A 22,322-nucleotide genomic window follows, 5' to 3' on the forward strand; every position below is an offset into this window, starting at 1 on the left:
ATCAGTTCAATATGATCTGTTATTTCCTCACCATTGGCAGAAAGACAGGGAAACTCCGGGCCTGATGGCTTCAGCAGTGAGTTCTACTAAATACTTGAGGTGAAGCTGACACCAGAAAATAGAGAACATCCTTGCTTAATATTATAAAGCCCAATAACCTTGATAGAAGAACCAACAAGCTCATTGTAGGAAGAAGAGTGACAGGCCAGTATCACAGAGATGCCAAATTACATTCAACAAAATAGGAAAAAGATATTTCATGACTTAGTCAAATTTAAGTAAAGATGGTTTAATACTTAATACAAGAAAAATATTCTGTAATTATTTTCATAAGTATAGAAAATTATTTGCTTAGGTAGACATGCATACATGTTAAAAATGTAAATTAAAAATTGAACAGAAATTTGCTTTTCTGATGATAATGTCCCAAAAATCCTGCAATAAATGTCTTATTAGGTGACTGTTGAAAGCTTTTCTTTTGAGATGAAGAACAAGGAATGATGCCCATTCAGTGTTGGATTTCCTGAATCTATACAATAAAAAGTTTTCTGAATTAGAAATGAGAAAACAAATGATAACTATGAGGCTATAAGCAATCTTCTTGAAATAAGCAACTACTGAATTAGATTGTTTTGAGATTGCTTTACAGTGGGACACATATTCTAAGAAGGACATTAAAATATTTTAAAGAGGCTTGATTCATTTCCTCATGAAAATTGTCTGTCAGAAATGGCTGTAGCACTCCTCTCTTCTTGGGAATACAGCAACAATCACGTCAAAGGCATCAGGAAATCCACGAGACATAACTGACTTAGTTTGTGTAAGCAGATTCTGTGACATTTGAACAATGGCACAATAACCTAGTAATACATGAATCAGAATATATCTGTGACATTAGGTGGCACATGACTGTTATTTCAACTGGAGCAAGGGAGTGCCTACAGAGAAAGATGACATTAGTTTGTGCATGAGGTATCTTCTTGGAGGTGAATATGTTAGCCTGAATGAGAGTTCTTGCTACAAATGTCACAGTTTGAGCCCTCCTCCGTTTAAGAGTCTAAAAAAAAAACAGAATTTGAAATAAAGACCTTTAGTTTGAGGGCTGGAGAGACGGCTCAGTGGGTGTGTGTACTCCTCTTTCAGAGGCCCCAAGTTTAATCGTCAGTCATTTTATGCAGCTCATAATCACCCGTTACTCCACCTTCAGGTAGACTCTATGCCTCTGGGCTCCTTGGGCTCCTCCATCATGTGCACATATTCCCCCCATACACGTAAGCTTAAAAGTTTTTCTTTTTTTTTTCTCGATAACATGACAATCTGAAAGAATGTTAGCCTGCTGACTTAAAAACCAATCTGTGGAGTTTTTTTTTTCCTATCTCATTAATGACGCACAAACTGCCACAAACTAACCTTGCCACGCCCAGCTGACAACCTAAGATGCGCGTCTGTCTATTCCTGGGCCACTGCAAACTTCACTGCCTGTCTAGACCGCAGACCTGAGCTGGCCAGGGACACACTGCTTCGGCAGCCTCCATCACACTTCTGATCCCAGCTGGGGCTGTGTTTATGGGCTTGGAGAATCAGATGCGTGCATGCTTCTCTCTCTAAGAAAAAGACAATTTCATTTCTATGTAGAGAAATTCTGCAGGTTCCTCATCACCCTACAATTATAATCATTCTTCTTCCCTAAACTCCATTCGCAAGGAGTCATATAGTTTGTCCCGAGTAGATTATATCTATGTAGGGGAGATAACAGAGATCAATAGTCTTGTTTGATATATGCTTTCAGATTTCTAGGACATGTGGTCTTTGTTGAAACTATCAAATGCTATCAGGTGGCACAGAACACCATAGTTCGTATGTAAGTTACAGGATATGGCCATGTTCTAATGAGAATTTACTGAAAGAACAGTGGGCCATTTTGGACCATGACTGTGATTTTTCACTGTGTGGTAAAGAATAATCATTTCCTCTGAAGATAGAAATTGACTGTTGTGGACATGTGGACATCAGACCAAATGCATCTGAATGCCTATTAGAAATATTAGGAATCAAAGTGTGGCAGATATCAGAATCACCCGGATAGATCACTACATAGAATCCTGGGCTCCAGCCTCAATACTTCTGAATCAGTAGATCTAGGTTAGGGCCTGGGACTTTGCCTTTTTCACAGGTTCCCAGATGATTGAAAGCTGCAGCCTCAGGGTCACATTTTCAGGATTATTACCCTGAATAACCCCTTTTCTGTACATGGGATCTGGGGAGCAGCCTTGTGGTCCAAAGAGCACTAAGCAGGGGCTGGAGTAGCAGGGGTTGAGGAGGCATCTCTGCTCATTTCTTTAGTTGACTCCTTGCTGGGATGAGGGCAGGACAGTACAGGAAGCAAAAGGTTGTGGCCTGATGAGGAGTTCTGAAGTTGGTGTGAGCAGAAAGCTCTGGAAGGAAGAAGACTTCCAGAAGGCAGAACATCCCCCTCCCATTCTCTGTGGCTCCATTTGGCCAGGATGATATCTGCTTGCATTCAGCCAATGGCAATATAAAGGGGACTTTTGAGACACATGAGACAGCCACAAGGAGAATCTACAAAGATATCTCTTCCGTGAGAGGCTGCAGCATGACTAAGTCCCATTTGCTGTGGTATAAATATTGTTCAGTTAGAACTGACTCACAGGGTGTGTAGTTATGGAACTGTGAGTGTCTCTAAAATATCTTGGGACTTTCTTTTCAGAGATGAGGTGACAGCACAAAGCTTTGTGTACAACAAATTGGATATAATTGGACATTGGTATTTAAGATAATGATAGAATTATTTGAACCATCTCTTGTTCTAAAGCTTTTGGGTAGTAAGAAGGCTTTCTCTCCCTCTCCCCTTCTCTCTCTCTTTTTATAGGGAAAATAATTATATTAAAAATGTTAGAGCCCAGTCTGCAAAATAAAACAAATATGTAAAACGGAAAGGGTTGATTTTAATTTCTAGGTAGGCTTAATTAGCTAGTAATAGTGAAAGAAATATGTAATCTGAAAGTCGCTAACATTCTGAAACACTTCAATAACATATATATATTATTTCTGTTCTTATCTAAAATATTATTTAGTAAAGGTTTCTTTCTAAGATAAAATTTCTTTTATCATAATTTATTCTTAACTTCATTTCCCCCATATTATGTAGTTGTTGCCATGTCTGATTTCATTATCTCATTTTGAAATGTGCTCATTTTAAAAGTACTTTTAAAGCAGTCAACAACATCTGTATTTTTAACTTAGACATTTTCTTTTGCCCATGAGCCTAGGTCCTTCTGTTGGGGAGCAAAGCTGTAGTCTTCTCAGATAGACACTTCTTTAGGGAATGGTAGCTCCTCAGTTCTAAAGGCACTGGAGGCCAGTTGCTCTAACCAAGCATTTAGAGATCTGAAGAGGGCTTTGTGGGCCAGTGAGTGATATCGAAGCAGATAGCATCACCAGGGGAGCCTCTTTGCTACTGTCCTCACCTCTGAGCTTCCTCAGGTGCATGTAGCTCAAAAACTGATTCTTTCCTCAAGGCTCAAGCCTTGCATAGCCCTGAAGGCCAATGACTTGGTGGCTTGGCCTTGGCAGAAGAAGAGTCTTATAAAGATGACAGACATTAAGGAAGATTTACTTAGATCTTACTAAGAAGGAATCCTTGGGGAGGCCGCTTAAGAAAAAAGGCAAGGCAAACAATTTGAGACTCTGCCTTTTTGTCTTTCCCACAGGGTAAAGGACAATATTTCTTGTGTTTCACACCCCTTTCTGTGCATTTCAGCTTTCCAGGTGGTTCTACTTCTTCAGGTGCCCATGATCTGCAGCTACCAGAATAACACTATCTGTTTCCAAGGAAGTTTCCACACAAGGGAAGTTTTCTGAAGACTAGACTTAATCTAAACAAAGAAAGGGAATTCCTGGTTCTGTGGCTCTTATGCCACAGTAAATGGAGGATACAAGAAATCTGCCCAACAAGAAAAATTCCCCTTCCAGTTTTTGGTCAGGTATATGCTTAGTTTTTGTCAACTTCATACAAACTACAAATACTTAAGAACAGGGAACTTAAAGTAGGCATCATTGCCTGTGTCAGATTGACCAGTGGAAATGTCTGTGGGGCCTTTTCTTGACTCATGATGGATGTAGACAAAACCAGCCATGAGCAGGTAAGAAAGCAAGATGAGCAACCCGAATGAGCAAACCAGCAAACAATATTTCTCCATGGTCTCTGCTCCCGTTCTTGACTGCCTCCAGGTTTGCGCCTTGTGCTTCTGCCCTGACTTCTTTCAGTGTGGACTATTATCTGGAACTCTACAAAGAAATAAACCATTTCCCTCAAAGTTGCTTTCTGCTCATTGCTTAGATCAACAGAGAAGTAAACCAGGACACTAAGGCAGTCAACATAGGCCATTGCCACTGCCTTTAACTGCCACCCTGGACTAGAAGATAAGACCCTATTGCCAAAGTCACAACACATGCCAGCCACAGGACTTGAGGGGGGTGAGGCTGGAATTGATCTGGAAGCCTCCTTCCTAAGGGCTAGTTCTCATAGCCCAGGAAGGTGTCTTCAAGAAAGAAAAGCAATCAATAATTATGCCCAGCAGTAATCCTACAAACTATAGCAATGACAGTCCAGGCAAGTTATTCCCAATGGTGCAATAAAGGCCCTTTTAACATGGCATTAACAACAGCTTATGGTCTGCCTGATATGTGAAGCTCATGCATGACATTCCAAACCAATGGCTGGAAAGGTCATAGACTCTACAGAAGAAATTCAGCTACTACCATATTCCTAAATCAATATACCTGCTTAAGAGTATTTAAATATATATCTTTATACCCACAGCTCTAACCTTTCATCAAAAGTTTCTTCTGCAGCAGATAAAGGCCATTATAGAGATCCACAACTGGTCAAAATTCAGAGAAGTGTCTGGGGATTGCTCAACTCCAAGTAGCACATCTATAATAAAATCCTCCGCATAAGGCTCAGGGCTTATCAGAGAAGCAGAGGGTGCCTGTTGCAAGATAATGTCTGTTATATGTGACAGGAAAGCCGCACCCATGAAATCTCAGCAATATTTCACCTAAACATGTATGCATAGTGACACCATGTGTTGACACGCCAACATGGGTGGCAGTGTGGAACATTGAAGACCTCACCCTCAGCTGAAGACCTACAATCAATGGCTGTTGACAGAGGGAGGATCAGTGTTTTCCCAGGGATGAGGCCACTGATAGATTACTCAATCCCAAATAGTCAGCTCTAAACACATTTACTTATAAGCAACACTAAATGCACTAAATGGACTCAGAAGGGTGTGTGCATGTGTGTCTGTGTCTTTTGTGTGCACATGGGAACCTGTGTGTAATAATAACTGTATCAGAAGTTATGATGCATTTGAGCAGTTGAAAAGGAGGAGTTGATTGTGTTACATATGAAATTCTGGGAAAAAAAACCCACTTAAAAAAAAATCTTTCTGGCATGTCTTAAGCTATATTCAGACTCTACAAGTTATGTCAATGCCCCATCTCTGGACAAACATATTTTTACACCCCCAAACCCCTTTTTCTTTTCTACTCATTTCACTGAACTCCTCACTTTCCCCAATTCTGTCTCCCTGGATTTATTTTACTCCTTGGCACCTGTTTTTCCTTTGTGCATTGCTTCAAGAGCAATTTGTTTGTAGAATATCCTTTGGCCTAAGAGCTGAGGGAAGGAGGAAGGTGGGAAAGCTAGGGAAATGTGACCTTTCCTCAAATCCCACTTTCCCAAGTTATTTTGCCAAATAAGTTAATAATGCCTATGATCATAAATCCTCTATATTAAGAATTAAATGAATTACTGACACTCATAAATTGTGAGAGTTTCAGAAGACTAGACATATTCTGGAAGATAGCTCACCTTAGAGGTATTTTTCAAATGACCTATAATCTTAATGGTGTCATAGCACTTTGTGTCAGCCAGAGGCAAAGAAAATGCAAGATGAGCATTGAGTACAGATGTCAGTCATTTTCCTTATAGGGTTCCATTCAGCTCTTTATTATCCTCTTCTAATGTACATGTTTAACTGCAGAACAAAATAGGTCTAATTTCATAATCATTTAGTCAGACTTACATAAGAAAAGGAGAAGATAAAATTTGAGGATGATAAATGATTGATTATTAAAGTTTCATTTCATTATACTTTTTATTTCAAAGTTTTAAATTAAAACATAATGACATAATCCCCCTCCATCTTACCCTTCTATGTCTCTTGTCTTAGTTAATGTTCTATTGTTACGAAGAGATACCATAATCAAGAAAACTTATAAGAGAAAGCATTTAATGGAAGGTTCGCTTTAAGTTTCAGAGGTGATATTTATTACTCAGGTTTCTCTAGAGGAACAGAATTTATGGAATGAATCTTTATAGACACAGAAAGGTGATTTATTAGAATAGCTTATAGGTCCAGCTAATCCAAAATGGCTGCATATGAATGGAAGGTCCAAGAATCTAGCAGTTGCTCAGTTCTCAAGGCTGGCTCTTTCAGCTGGTCCTCAGTATAGGTCAGAATCCTGGAGAAGTAGTCTCTGACACCAGAGAAGGAGTGGACTTGCCAGCAAGGGCAAGCAGGCAAAAAGAGAGAAGCTTCCTTCTTCTGTGTCCTTTATAAACACTGCCAACAGAAGATGTGATCCAGATTAAATATGCATTTCTCCCTCAAAAGATTTGCATTAACAGTTTATCTTCCCACCACAAAGCTAAGGAATAGAAGTGGGTCATCCCACTTCTAATGATTTAATTAAGAAAAATAGCCCTCACAAGTGAACCCCGCTCTCCCCCATCTTTTAGTTAATTCCAGATGTAGTCAAGTTGACAACCAAGCATAGCCACAAGTCTACCTCTTGTCAGTTTGGTACACAATCACAGCACCTTATGCCATGTTTAATTTCCAAATGAAAGCAATAACCAGACCATAATTACACATGCTATGACATAACTATCGTTCCTACAACTGCAAATGCATTACAAATTTGGACTAGATGGCAAAGCCCGTTGAGAGACATTCTTTAATATCTCAAACTTAAGTATAATAACCACTGATATTCTCATAGTTGATCTTACATAGCACAATAAAGAAACTGAGGAAAGAAAACACAAATGTCTGTATGTACACATTTTTTAAAAATATGACAGAAACACTCGTGCCAATTATAGTCCTCATTTCTGCAACTGGTCATTGATCTTAAGCTGGTGTTTATAGTTACTTCCCTCTTCTTCCCATTCTGTGTTTCTCCCACCCTCACTGAGCACCTCAAGCAGGTCTTGGCTCTTTTTCCTAGAGGAGGGCCCCATACTTTCATTTCTGGGGAGTCTGTGCCCTTTTTGATCCTCCTGGACTAGGTTGTTGTAGTTTCCCATTGATTTTAATGACTTGAAACATAATCTTTATTACCTCCATTGTGAAAAAGAAATGCAATTTCCCTTTGGAAATCTAGACCAATAACCCCTCCTAACACTGTCATTCTTTAGCTTGTTGGCTTAAGGGTATCAGAAACCTAAAGCGGCCAGAGAGAAGTCTGAGCTTCTAGTTCAATGGGACATTTGTTACAGCTTTTGGCAAGAGTATTCCTTCTTCTGAAACAAACTTTTGGACCTGCAGAACTTAATGCCATGGGACAGGAAGCAAAAATGTTCCTAATTGGTCACTAGTGATGATTGTGAGTGGACCTGTTAAATTTTCTACTCCTGATTTCTAAATCTGAGGATCCTGGCTATGAAATAAACCATTCCACATATTGGATGCTGATTGGGCACATGATCATGGAATCTACTGGTCTTACCACATTCCCCACCGTCTTTAAGCAGCTGGTCTGACAGAAAAATGGAATGGCCTTTGAAGGCACAGTTAGAGCGCCCATTAGGTGTCAGCAGCCTGGGTGGCTGAGGCAGGGTTCTCGGTGGTACATGCTTTCAATCAGCATCCGTATGTGACAAGTGGAGTTCCATATCCTATGTGGCTAGGAGATTTAATTCTAGAATCCGGTAAAATGAGACTGAGATGTCAGAAAAAAAAGAGGGAAATGATTACCAAATCTACAAACAAACAGAAATTCCTGCATCGTATAGATCTTAGTGATCTAGCTTGATTTTGTGATGCCCTCTATATTTAATGAGCATTTTACATGTTAAATCATAGAAATATAAATTTTCAAAATGAAGCCTAGAAAGTTGGTGGTAGAAAAAGAAGGAGTTGAGTTATGGCTCAGAATATAACTCAAGGGGAGAATGTGAGAGCAAAAGTTGTAAGTTTTAGTTATTGTGCCTAAGTGCTCCATAAAACAAAAATACTTCTAACCTATAAGACCCTTGCCCAAGGACAGATACTGCCTGAGATGGTGGCAGCTGTTGTGTATCTAACAAGCCACATGCTTTCACTTCCCTAAACAAGCTTGGTTGACCCAACTGCACCAGATACACTTGATCACACATTGGTGGGAGGTACATAGGCAGGAAGTATGTCAGGATGTATGCTTGCTTCTAGTTGGATGAAGGTGGGAAGTACAGAGCCTTAGGAGTTTGCCTTTATAAGCTCCTGGCCAATGTAGTTCATGGCCATTTTCTGGGAAACCTGGAATGGACTGGCCAGAGTCCATTATTCTGGCCAGTATTTAATTAACATTTGTTTCAAACAAATGGAACCTTGTGAGGCTATGAGCAGAGTGTTGTGAGGTGGGGAGGGTTTAGGCGAGGCTGCACAAGTTCCTGTAGCAAGGTTATAAGCTTTACAAAAGTTTGGTAAGTTAGAAGGGAGAAGAAGGTCCATTTGGAAAGGGCTAGTGACTAGAGAAAGAGGATGCAAGTTGTATCCAGCAAAGAAATGGGCACCCCCGTGCCTTTTAGTTCCTAAAATATTCCTATTAAAGAGATTAGGCTTCCTGATGTTGGCTCATTTCATGTGGGTCTTGAGTGGCTCTCCTGGTTTCATCAAAGACAAGAGAGTGTCTTTGGGCACCTGGGAGAATTAGAGAGTAGGGTGATGTCTTTTTGATAACATGCTGTAACTGGCTGGTGAGATAACTCAGTGTGTAAAGCTGTTTGCTGCCAAACCTGGAAATTTGAATTTGATCCCCCAAATGTACAAAGCAGAAGGATCAACTCTGGCAATTGTGGCCTTCACACACATGCTGTGACATGTACACACACTCACACACACACACACAATATAAACAATAGAAATAAAAAATGTAAAAAATGAATTTTGTATTGTTCCATCAGGTTCCATCACCAATTCCTGTGGTGCACGGGAATCTCTGTCTATTTTTTTTTTTTTAATCATCTGTGGTTGAGGTACTCATTAAATATTAGGTGAGTTTCTGCCACAGGAATAGAGAAATGAAAAGCATATGCAGAGAATAAGGCTGAGCTGTAAGTGGTTGTCAGGAGAAACTCACTAACAATGAGAGGCCCCAAAGGTAATGTCAGCAACAAATTGCTGCCAGATTGGTATTGCTGCCAGTGAAATAAGAAGTTTCTCCTCAGGGACCTCCATTTAGAAAAAGCTTGAGCCTTGCCACAAAAGAACTTCAGGATGTTTATTAAGCTGAGGTAAGACATGATATCATCTTTAGGTTCAAGCTTACACTTCTTAAAAGAAAGGTCCATGGCAAAGAACTGTACATAAGAAAGGCTTTGATTTCAGACACCTTGAGGGGGAGACCTGTGCTTAGGTGTACTCATAAAATATGATTCTGTGGCTCTCCAAATTGCATTTTCCATAGGATATAATTTGTAACAAGGATTGATGATTAAGAAAAGTTTAAAAGTTAAGTAAAATTTAAGTAAAAAAAATGAAATTATCTAAAAGAATTAATTTTTGTAAATGAAACTGTAACATGATTTTTATGAGGTGAATTGTTTGGGTGTAAGGGTGAAAGAATACAGACACAGACATTCTGACCCTAATTTAGCATAGTCATTTGTTGTTTTTAACATCTTTATGAAAAATCAAAAATAAAGGAGGTGAAATAAGTTTTATTAGTATTTAATAATATTTATATTTAACCTACTGTATGCATATTTCAATATGTAATCATATATTGCATGATTCACAGCTCACATCAATGTGTAACAAAAATTACTGAGCTATTTTGTCATCTCTTTTCATAATGAAACTTCAAAATCTATAAGTCTAATAATTTATACTTAAAGAAAATTCAACTAGAAATCTTACCAGAAATACATAATCTATACTCAGATTTTATAAAATTTACAATCGAAATATTCCACTCACATTTACAAATTGTCTCAGACTTGCCTAATGTAATTGAGCATGCTTCTTAACTTGACTAAAATATAATAACATTAAATATTCTCCTCCTCACCTGTGTCAGCCTCTTCACGAGTGAGTAGCAAGCAGCCACATGGGCTGACAGCTGCTTTACTTGACATTGAAGGCTTAGAATGGGAAGTTCTTGTCATTCCTTAAGCTGCCAGGTGAAATATAATATATCATTAAAATCGATTTCACCTTGTTTATTTTTGTTTTTTCTAATATAGCTACTTGAAAAATTTAAATTATATTTCTATCCAACAATCCCTTCTGTTCCTTTTATAACTTATTAAATTATTATTAAATTTTTATGCTATAGCAAGCATCAAATACTACTTAGTTACATTTATTTATTTATTTATTTACATGTTTAAAGGAATTTAAATGTAGCTCAGGGTGGACTTGAACTTCTGCTTCTCATGCATGCGTCTTCCTAGTGCTTACATATATAGGAGTGTGCTAGCACATCCAGTTTTATGTTGTGCTGGGGATCAAACCCACAGCCCTGTGAATGCTGGGCACTCTACACCCACACCCCTCTTGGTGGCTTTTCAACAGATGGATTTGAATACCTAGAAAACACTAAGACTTGTGCTGTATGCAATTCAGAATCACGAGGTTTGTTAAATAGTATACCACGGTGGAAAAAGTAAAACATGGGACTTCTTAGTTTTTTGTAAGAAATAGCTAGCATTCTCCCTTTGGTGATTAAAAATCGTGGCTACCTTCTCGAATGTATTTCCAGCTGCGTCTCGCCCCTGGGGGCAATGGTCTCCTGAACCTACTCAGACCTCGGACACCACCACTGCTAGTTCTAGAACTGATGCAGGATGTTCCAACGAGGGGGTTAAGGCTTCTCATAATATTTCCTATAAGCCCACACCTGTTTGTCTATATCCCCCATTTTTATTCATTATTAGCCAGATAGAGCCAAGTAATTGGGGTAATGATACTTGCTTTTTTGCCCAATGCTGGAATGCTAGTAAATTTAGGTATGCCCTGGTTACTCGTATGCCTCACTGGGTGCCTGTGCCCGTTGATGCCCCTCACACTATGACTCTCTTCAGACAGAAAAGGGATCTTGGAACTACAGCCACCATTGTTACTACCATCTCATTGGCGGCTGTTGGAGCTACCACTGGGGCATTAGCCATGAGTCATACTGTGCAGACTGCTCAGACCCTGAATAATCATTTAGCCAATGTAGCTCATGCCTTAGTTGTACATAAAGGAATTAATGCTCAACTAAAAGGAAGCTTGATCAGAGGATTGACCTCGTGCAGGAGCAAATTGATACCCTATGGCAAATCGCTCAACTTGGCTGTCAATGAAAATATGCTGGACTTTGAGTCACTAGCATATAACATGAGAATTTTTCCTGTGCTGCAAATCTGTCTAAACAATTGTCGAGCTATATTTTAGGTAATTGGACTGGAGAATTCGATACTACGATGGAGCAGCTGAGAGTGGCCATTGTCACAGTAAATTCTACCAGAGTGGACGCAGGACTAGCCACAGGATTATCATCATGGATTGCTGCAACCATGAATCATCTGAAGGAATGGGCGGGCATGGGAGCGTTAGCAGGCCTTCTGGTGTTGGTCTCCTTGGTTTGCCTGTGGTATATATGCAAGATTAGAGTCTCACAACAGTGTGATGCAGCCATGATCATTCAGGCCTTTACAGCCATTGAAGCAGGACATTCTCCCCAAGCATGGTTGGATACCATAAAAAGCTAAAATGTTACGCTCAGGATGCGAGGCTAAGCACTGCACTCAGGGTCAGCCGCTTTGGACCCACAGAAGAGCATGTCTGATTGCATGCGGGTTGATGCCCTAGGTCCCGCCTCTGAGAAAAAGGTATCGGACGGGTCTGATGCTCTTTGGGTGGATGACACCTAAATGAACATCGGTACAAAGTCCCAATTTATTTCTAATATCAGAGATCAGACCTCTACTCTTGCCTGATGCGTCTAAAACAAAAAGGGGGAACTGTAGAGAGCTGTGGAATGCTGTGCCTTAAAGATGGAGCTGGTTTCTGCCTTCCACCTTCCCGATGGTGAGTGCTCTCTGTCACGAACAATTCCACATTTGGCTAAGGCTGAGGATCTGGCTTGCTTCCATGTATGTGGACCTATCTGCATTGCCCACGTGGCACGCCTGGGTTGGCTACCCAGAGGCTATTTAAGCTGTGGGCTGGCTTTCCCCAGGGTCCAAGGATTGTTCAAGGTTCCTGAATAAACTGCATTGAAAAAAAAAAAAAAAAGAACCTCTAAGTTTGAAAACTAGGAGCTTCTTGGGGTTACAAGAAATTTAGTATGAGAAAATCAGGAAGGTTGGATTTAATCAGTAGCCAACAATTATGCCATCTATCCCTTCTGTGTGATTCTATCGGGTAACCCCTGATCTTGTCACAACCTAAGGAATAGTATAAACTATCCTTGCAATGAATTCTTGAAGTTTATAGTATTTTCAGAATGAAAATAGAATCAGTTATTTTTTAATCACTGTCTTGCCTAATGTGTTTCTTTTGGAATGTGAGGGGTTTTGGCCCTCTCTTTCATAAGTGATGTTCTAAGACAGATTCTCATGTCCTACTAAGTGAGCACTGGCTGGAGCCATAGTTTCTCTATCCAACATTCTAAGAGTTTGACCGTAAATACTGATGTGGAGGGGAAAAACATAATGTCAGAGTCAGGGGCTTAAAAAGCAAGTCCCTTAAACAGGTTTGAATGTGAATATTGAAAAATATGGACCTCTTATTGAATACCAAATAAGTTGTGGTTAAGGAGGCTACTAACATTGACCATAACAGCCATGAAAATAATGATCTTTTGAGGTTTAAATATGCTTTGACTTTGTGTTACTTTTGTACCAGTATTGTTCAGTGTTTCAATTAACAATGACTTTCTAGACAGGTCAACATGCAGGATAATTGTTCTGCGAGAAAGCATGTGTAGCAGTGAATGAGAAGAGGAAGCTGGCCAGGCAGCCTGGATGCCTCTCATTCCTGATCTGGGACTGTGTCCTCAGGGCCTGCAATGGCCACTGTTTCAATTATCCAAGACAGTTAGAATCCCAAGGTGTGGTTCCCATTTCCACATTAGTAAATATAACCATGTAAATTAAATTAATGGATTCTTGGTGAACTATTTACGTTCCTTATAAAATATTTAGGTATTTCCATTTTTTTTTCTTTAAAAATGCTTGGACAAACCGTAGTACACCTAAAAAAATAATTCTATAGGTTTTTTTTTTTTTTGTGTGTGTGTGTGTGTGTGTGTGTGAATTTCACCTCCTGCATTCCAATCCCACTCTTCTCTCCCTCCCCTCCTACTCACCCTCCACCCTTGCAACCTCCCTTCCAACAGAGAAAAACCATCTCGTTGTTGAAGCTGTACTGTGTCGCAGTATGTCCCACAGTATATCCTTTTGTCCACACGTCTTTGCTTCCAAATGTTCATGGCAATGAGTTGTTGGTCTGGTGTGAGTGCTCTGGCTTCTGCTACCCTATCAATACTGGAACCCCGCTGACACTCCTCTCAGACATCCTGTTGCTGCTCTGTCATGGAGATCCTCTCGTTTTGGGGTCTGTAGGACCAGCTCCTTATGTACTCCAGCAGTTCATAGATGGGGTAGATGTTGTGGTGGGCCAATTCAAAGCCCTGGATCGGGCCTGAGAGGTATCTGAACTGATCAGCCTGCTAGCTCTCCCGCTCTCATGCCCTAGGGGTCGGCTCGCTAGTAACTACTGAAACCAGCGCCAGCTCTTCCCTGCTGTCCAGGTGAGGTGCACAGTCCACTCTCCTGAATGTTGCAACCAGTTAGGGACATTGCCAAGGCCAGCTTTCTCACATGCCATAGATAGTGAGGGGCGAATGAGGGCAGAAAGGCATCTCTCCTTCATCTGTGCCACCACCCGGCAGACAAGAAGTAGGGCCAGCTCACCTGCAACCCCACATCCAGGGCCAGCTCTCTTGTGCTGCCCAGCTGAGAGGCAGGACAGATGTGGCCAGCACTCCTGCCTGCCATAGGTGGCAACGGACAATAGGCAGGCACCTCTCCCTCACCCATGTCACCCATGGCAGACAGATCTCCTCTGCTTATGCCCTCAAGGCCAGCTTGTCCATACCTCTGCCACCAGGGTCAGCTCTCCTGAGGTGCGAAGGTTAGATGCAGTGCCTCTCTCTAGAGTGTAGCTGCTGGTAATGGGTGGGACCAGCTCTCCTACTCTCATGACCCAGGGCCAACACTCCTGCCTGCCATAGGTGGCAAGGGGCAAGGGTGGCGGAAGCCATTCTCACCTACTTACAACACTGTACAGAAGACAAGAAGCAGGGACAGCTCCACTGAGACCCTCATGGCCAGGTCACTCACAGCCCCCACATGTAGGGCCAGCTCTCCTTTGCTACCCAGGTGAGGTATAGGGCCAGCTTTCCCAAGTGCTGCAGCAGAAGAGGGGCAGGGCCAGTTCTCCAGCTCTGATGACCTTGGGGCTAGCTCTCCTGCCTGCTGTAGGTGGCAAGGGGAAGGATGGGGTAGGGGAGTCCCCAGTGGCAGCACAGAACAGGACCCCACCACAGTCCCAGGTGTCATCACTGGCTACTCATAGCAGGCTGTTCCTCATTACCTCAAGTCTCCCGTCCAGCCTCTCTTCATTGTGCCCCCATCCTTCTGTTTTTCTTTCTTTTCCATTTCCACAGCTTACTTGGTCCTTTGAGTGGCTCCTGGGAGTCTCTGTGTGTCTGGGGTTGTCTCAGGAGTGGTCTCGAGAGTGCCACGCCCTGCTTATGCATTATGGCACTGGGCAAGGGTCTTCTCGGATGTGGTCTATCTGCTCAGGCCTATGAGGCACTGGACTAACGGTCACCTCAGGCTAGCTCCCTTTCCAGGACCCATGGCAGCAGTCTCGTGGTCATCAGACTGCTCCTTGCCCAGCCTGCCTGAGTGGCCCCTTGCGAGGGTCATCTGTCTCGGGCTCACTCATGCCTGGGGCCTGGGGCCTGTGGCCTGTGGCCTGTGCTTCTGGGCAAGGTTCTTCTAGTCTCCCGCTTGCTCCTACTCCTGGAATCCCATCCAGCCCTTCACCCCCCCCCCCCGGGTGCTGCACGGGTGGTCATCTCAGACTATCTCCCTGTCCAGGCCCCTGTTGCCAGACTAATGGTCATTTCATGCTGTCTTTTCAGGGACTGTACTGAGCTTACATACCTTCTCTCTTCTCTGCCACCTAGGGGCAGGAGTAGTAAGTGCATGGGTGAAGAGGGAGAGAGGGTGAGACTGGGAGGTGACGAGGGAGGGGGTCACAGTTGGGATACAAAGTGAATAAACTGTACTTACTAAAAATAAATAAATAAATAAAAGGAAAGGAAAAAATCTTAAGCAAGTTGCTCTACAGAATCCATTTGTGTGATACATTATTAATCTTGAGACTGAAATGTGAGTTTATAAAGTTTAAGCCTGACTGAATATCTATCCATGTCATTTCAAATGCATGGTTCCAAGGCAGCCATTGGGGGATGCATTTGACCTCTCTCATTGTCTAGGCAGAGATGATTACTGAATGGACATCTTTCATTTAGATGTTGCGTACACCTTATAGTGTGCTTAAGGTCATAAATTTTATGGGCTGGAAAACTGAATATAAAACATACTCAGTCAAGTTAGGTACATCACACATTGGAGTGCCTTTGTTTTTCTAGAACCAAGGAGGGACAATTTTTGCCCTTTCCTGGCACTTATCTAGTTTTTTGTTTTGTTTTTGCTTGGGGTAGGGATATTCTTCATCATACAGAATTGATGATTTATTTTCGTTTTCTATAGAAACAAAGATAGACCTTTGGGAAAACAACAATAAGAAACCAAGGAACAATGAAACTTTTTATACTATCTCTGGTCTTCCTTCTCACACTCCTGTGGTTTATCATCCCCCTCTCTATGTCTTAAGGAAGTGATGACTGCTGTTCTTAGCTTGCTGGGTTTAGTTATTTGAGTCTTAATTGCTTTTAGAGTCACCAGTGACCCCACATGTCCCTTAGGTCCCAAGCTCCCAGAATCATCTGTGTGTTATCTCCTCCTCTGCATGTGGCCTGCGCTCAGTGACTTGCTCTGAGCTGAGAGAGTTGAACAGATATGTGTCACATGAGACTGGGTCACAGAAGACTGCTGCCATCTTGCTGACCCTCCCCTTTTCACTCTTACAGGAGTGAGCCTCCATATTGTACATATCTCCAAGGACAGGCTCGCACAGCAGTAACTGAGGAAGAACTCTGGCCAAGAGCCAGGGAGGACCTAAGGATGTCAACAACCTAGAGAGTCTGGAAATGGGTCTTCCCTGGCTAAGGCTTGAGATGCCAACAGCTCAGGTCAGTATCCTCACTGTAGCTTTATGAAACACCTGAGCTACGTCCCCTTTGGATTCCTAATCCCCAGAGATGGTACCACAACAATGCAGCTTAAGCCATTAGACTTGGAGTGATTTGTCACAGCAATGTACAATCAACACAACATCCAACACCAGTAATAACACACTCCCTTTTCTGTACACATCATGAGGACAAGATCTGGTTCTAGTGCCTCCTTTCATGACTTCAGAGTGGGGCGAGAGTGGGGTCAGGAGGCAGAGACCTGAGGGAAGTGGGAGAGCTTGACATTGCTGTGAGTCTAAGAGGAGCCATGGATGAGGGGTAAATGGCCAATGCTCTCATAGCTCTGTATGGGGAGGGAAGGCCGAGCCAACATCATCGCCCAGGCAGCACTATCTCCTCCATCTCTTTCTGCAGCCTCCATTCTCCTCCCCTCACCATGGGTTTGAGCCTGGTAGAGCCTCTGGTGTTCTGCAGGGCCTTACTGTAGCACAGAGATCTCAAGTAGGCACCCAGCTGTAAGAAGATAGGTAGAACCTAAGGACTCTCTACTGGTGGGCAGGGTGTCACAAGATTAGCACTGATGGAGACTCAAGGCTGAAGGGGAAGAACAGTGGCACAGCTCCAACTTGCCTCTGCAGCATGGGAATCCTCCAGCAAGAGTTATTGTCCCAGAGGAAGGGCAGAGAGAGCCATTGAACTACTGAGTTGAAGTTTCAGAGGCACATAAATGATAGATAATAAAATGATCTCAGACCCAGAGGCATAAAGAACATCACAGGTCTCACTCAGCTCAGCTGTTGCAGTGAGATGCTTAGCTAGCTCAGGATCTCTGATTTGTCAGGAGGACAACTAGGGGAGGTTTGGGGAGAAAAGGGCCTCTCCAATAACTGAAAACCCTAGCCCCCGCTATCCCCAAAGGGCTAGAGACATTCTGTGTGTGACTTGTGTGTGTGTGTGTGTGTGTGTGTGACTTGGGTTGTGTGTGTGTATTCCTAGATATAGCCTATTCAGTCTGTAAAATGTTAATTGTGTATGTTTTCAGGTCTGACCACTTGGGAGTGAATATCCAATTGGTGTGCTTTTCTCTGGGGAAGAACTTCTGCTCCAAACTTTCCTCAGTTGCCTATAGTTCTTTGAGTAGAGGTGAGGCCTCAAAGGATTTTCTGCATAGTTTGGCATGGTCACTGGTGTCATCCTTGTTCAGCTCACATTTGAGAGGACATGTTGGTCAGACTTCATGGGTGTACTTTCTGATGTTACTATGCTACTCTGGCTCTTATGGTCTTCCTGCCTTCCTCCCAACCCATCCCCCAATGATATTTCCTGGAGAACTTTAAACCACAGGTTGTCCGAAGCTCTGAGCTCCTACTGCCATCCTCACAAGCCGGGCAGGATAGAGCTTCTGTGGACTTCCCCTTGTGAAGCCCAGTGCCAGGGCAGGATATGTGCAGAGAGTTTGAGGTAGGAGCTGGGAGTGGAAGGCGTCCAGTGAGCACCTCACAGCTACTGCTCTATTAGAAGATCCCTGGGAGCCAAGGCCAGTGGCACATGCCTTTAATCCCAGCACTTGGGGAGGCAGAGGCAGGTGGATAGCTGTGAGTTCAAGGCCAGCCTGGTCTACAAAGTGAGTCCAGGACAGCCAAGGCTACAGAGAGAAACCCTGTTCTAAAAAATTGACCCCTTTCCTCTAAAAAGAAGCAACAAACAGGAATTTGAAGAGAGACTTTTGCTTTGAGCTGCTATGGTGTTGAAGTTTTAATGGGACACTTTATGTGCAGTCTTTCCAGTGGTGCTGGGAAGAGACAGGAAGGGCTCTTGCACAGTCCCCAGTGTTTTGAATATCACAGGCATACGGTTTCCTGATTTCTCTTTTTTTTCCTTCATCTTGCCCCCAAGTACCCTCAGACAGGCAAACGTGATAGTTCCTTTAGATTGGCTGCCACCTGTGTTATTCTGTATCACACACTGCCGGTTTCAGATTTCAGGGGCTGAAAATTAAGCACACCGCTGCCTAGGCTTTCTGAGCCTTGCTTTCCTCTGAAAAACAAGCACACAGCAACTTCGAGCAGCAAACGAGCAGGGAGAGTTCAGCATGTGGCTTCTTGTAATGTCCCGTGTAAGCTGATAACAGCAGTCGGGGAAGGAGTGACCTTCAGTGGCCTCACACAGAAGCCGGGGCCTGGCTGCTCTGGAGAAGAATGCTGGATGGAAAGCCTCCTTCCAAGGACTGAATTTTTGACTGTGAGAGACCAGATTGGGCAGCCCCATCAGGAGTGGGTGTGAAGCCAGGAAGAGCCTTTCTCCATCACTTAGAGGAGGCCCAGGCCTAGAGCCAGGTCTCCTGGGATTGTGTGCATTCACAACAGCTCAACAACAGTGCAATTTAGGATGATGATGCCCCAGTGGTTTTGTTAGAATAGAACCCTCCCCCCCTTTGCCCCTGTGGGCCTCAGACACAGTTACCCCGCAGTCTGTCTTAAAGGCTCTCATAGTAACACTCAGTTTTGTCTCTCAACACCTATTCCTTGACTCAGTAAGTGGCATTACTATTTCCTCAAACACATAGGATAAAAACGTGAGCAGTTTTCTCCTAAGGTAAGCCAGCCCCATTGCCAGCACGCATCTCAACCTCAACTGCTTCTCTGCTCTGCTGCCGTTGCTCTAATCTGATCGCTAACAGCCCTTGCCTGGATGGCTGTAAGAGCTCCTTGTCTGTTCTCTTTCCTCCTCTATGGAACTACAGAAGCGGCCACCCTACCACACCTCCACTCCACTCCAATCCCCACTCCCTGCTGTCTGCAGGCTCTGTTCTACCATCTGCATGCTCTGCTGCCCACAGATTCATAGCTCTGAAGAGCACCCCTCTCATCTTCAGAGCTGTGAGAGAGAGAGAGAGAGAGAGAGAGAGAGAGAGAGAGAGAAAAGACAGAGAGACAGAGAAAGAGAAAGACTGACTTTCTATCTCAATCTCATTTGGTATTTCCCCCCTCTGAGCTCTTATTATAGTCTCTTTCATTTATTTTATTAATCTGTTTGTTTTTATCAGTTTGTACCTAGGACAAAGAGGTTCTGTATGTCCTGTTCCCTTTACTTCCTAGTGTCTAGAACACTGTCTGACCTTTGTTGCATGATCCTGATAGAGTTGTTGAGTTAAAAAAAAAAAAAAAAAAACACATAAGGACAAGAACCCTAAACACCATCCCTGTATTCTAATTTCATTGACTTCCCGTCAGATCCACACTGTGTGCATATACAGTCTCCTTTGGAAATCTCACCCAAAGTGCAGGCTAGATTAAAGTATGCAAAGTTATGTGAGTGCTGTAAAAAGTGTGAGAATATCATAACTTTGAAGAGCTAAGAATAATGCTTGAAAGGAAAATACTACTAAGAAACTCCCAGTTGGTTGTCATGGGAATTTGTGAAGTAACTCTAGGGCTGGAATTTCTAGGGTCTTTAAATGAGGATTTGATTTATCTTCTCACAGAGGCAATGCAATGCCATGACAGATCTAGCTCTGTATCCTGCATGCTAACTGGTGAAGGAGTCTTTTATTATATGAACTTGCACAACCCTGAGCTTCCTGTTCTCTGGCTGGGACACGGGTCCTCATCAATGATGAAACCATGGAACAGAGACAGAGTCCTAGGGGTCTGCAGAGGGTTCAAGCATTGGAGGCCAATCTTCTCAAGTAGCACCCCCCTACACTCCCACTCAGCTGCAAGGGCAAATTCCCAGGGGCTGGGATTTTCATTTCAGCCAAGCTAGCTTGGACCAGCACTTAACTCTCCTGGGTTAAGTCAGTGTGGAATGTCCTCTGTGTTCTTTCTTCACAGTATCATATATACTGTATCATGCTTTTAACTTATTATTTGAGGATATACTTAGTTTTTATTTGTTTTTAAAAGTCCTAAAAATTCTGTTATTTCTTTAACTTTATTGGAAAACATGTTTCATAGTGTACTGGGTTTTCTTCATGTGTGTGTGCTGCACAGACTAACAGTATCTTGTAGATAAATGAACTCTGAAGAGAAAATATGATTTATGACTTTTTCCTACCCTTCTCTCCCCCTCCACATCTTCCCCTCCGTCTTCTTGTCCTTCTTTAATTCCTCTCTCTCATTTGCTGTATGTGTGTATGTATGTGTGCTGTCTCATTTAGTATATTCTACCTTTCTAATCTTAAATTTTAAGAGTAGCAAGCTCGTGCTGGCCAGAGAAGAATAAAGTGGTGAACAGCTGTCTTGGAAGTTCATCTTCTGAAAAAGACATGGGCTGTGCGTAAGAAGGATTACTAACACTTATCAGCACACTGCTTTCTCACAGGTGACTGCTTACTCTCATGATTGTTGTAGCTTGATTTGTTTGATGCCTTATGTGAATAAGTAATTACAGGTATTGCATTCAAAACAGCAATGCTGAGTGTGGTTCTGTGCTCTGCTTCCTCCATCAGGACATCCAGGCACCTGTGCACATCGGGTTGGGAAGGATAAAACAGAGCTGGAATGAGCAAGTCAGAGGGACCCTGTGCATGAGCTGAGTGCTGGGGGAAGACGTACTTCTCAGAGGTGTTATAGCACTTTTGGTCCCTTTCTTCCCTTCTGAGTGGCTAGGCACGTGAGCCTGCAGGCACCAGATGAAGGAATGAAGCCTTGCTGGGTGTGTGGGTCTGAGGGTTCCAGTCTGTTGGTGAATACCAGGAGAGAGAAAGCCCTCTCTGAAGCAGCTCTTCAAGTTTTTACTGCCTTTTAGCTCAGAGCCTTCCCAGAGTTACAACAGCTCCCAGACGCTATTCAGTTAAACTGACACAAGCTAAACAGCTTGTGTCAGTTTATTCGGGCTGAACAAGGGCTGCTATGACTTATGGGGAGTAGGAAGGGATTTCCAGGGTGGGCTCCTGTCATTGGTTGGAGCTGGGATGCTGGTGATGTTTTGTTTATGTGGAGAGGAAGTCTAGGTGCCAGGCTACCCTGACTACTCCTAGAATTGCAGAGGAAGGTGGTAGAGACTACCCCCCCCCTTGCGTGCTGGCAGAAGTCTGATGCTGTTTCCTTATATTTATTTGCAAATGTAGTAGTCATTTACTTCCATTCCATTTGTCCCTCCAGAAAATGTGATGGCTCCAAAATCATACTCATTCCCATTCCGTTACCTTGATGGTAAGACGCTCTTGGCAACCTAACACAGGAAGTCCTCACCAACTTCTTTTCCTTTTTGTTGCTCTTCTTTCTCTTTCCTTCCTTCCTTCTTTTCAGATGCAAAGTGTAACCGGTCATCATTCTCCATTTCTAATTAAAATTATGATTGTTAGAAAAATTCAAAAAGAATGAGAAAGCAATTTATAATGACACATGAAGGAAATGAAGGAAGAGTAGAGCCCCCCCCACATACACAGAAATCTAGCGAAAGAAATAGACATTCAGAAACTACTCAATCATTATACTTTTGAAAGTACTAAAAAGGTGTCTTTCTCTTACCACTCTTCCCTTATGTCAACAGTCACCAATGTCCCAGATGCTACCCTGTTTGTCCACTTCTTTTCAGTATTCAGTAAATAAAAGAATACTGCCTTGCCTCATCACAGGTTCAGCTTTCCCCCTCTGTTTACAATGGAGATTGGATAGCCAAACACAACTGTACAGCCGTCAAAA

General features: G+C 42.7%; 1 long non-coding RNA gene across 1 annotated transcript in view; it reads right to left on the reverse strand.

Annotated features, from left to right (window-relative positions):
• Positions 1–6,026: 6,026 nt before the first annotated feature.
• LOC132652481 (uncharacterized) overlaps positions 6,027–22,322 on the reverse strand; it is an 85,413-nt gene continuing 69,117 nt past the window's right edge. Inside the window, exons 2-4 of the long non-coding RNA XR_009590119.1 lie at positions 21,824–21,959; positions 10,363–10,467; positions 6,027–6,653 (exon numbers count right to left, since the gene is read on the reverse strand). This is a non-coding gene — a long non-coding RNA (uncharacterized LOC132652481). The remainder of the gene's footprint in view (positions 6,654–10,362; positions 10,468–21,823; positions 21,960–22,322) is intronic.

The sequence above is a fragment of the Meriones unguiculatus genome, chromosome 2 (genome assembly GCF_030254825.1).
Source record: "Meriones unguiculatus strain TT.TT164.6M chromosome 2, Bangor_MerUng_6.1, whole genome shotgun sequence".
NCBI classification, from domain to species: Eukaryota; Metazoa; Chordata; class Mammalia; order Rodentia; family Muridae; genus Meriones; species Meriones unguiculatus.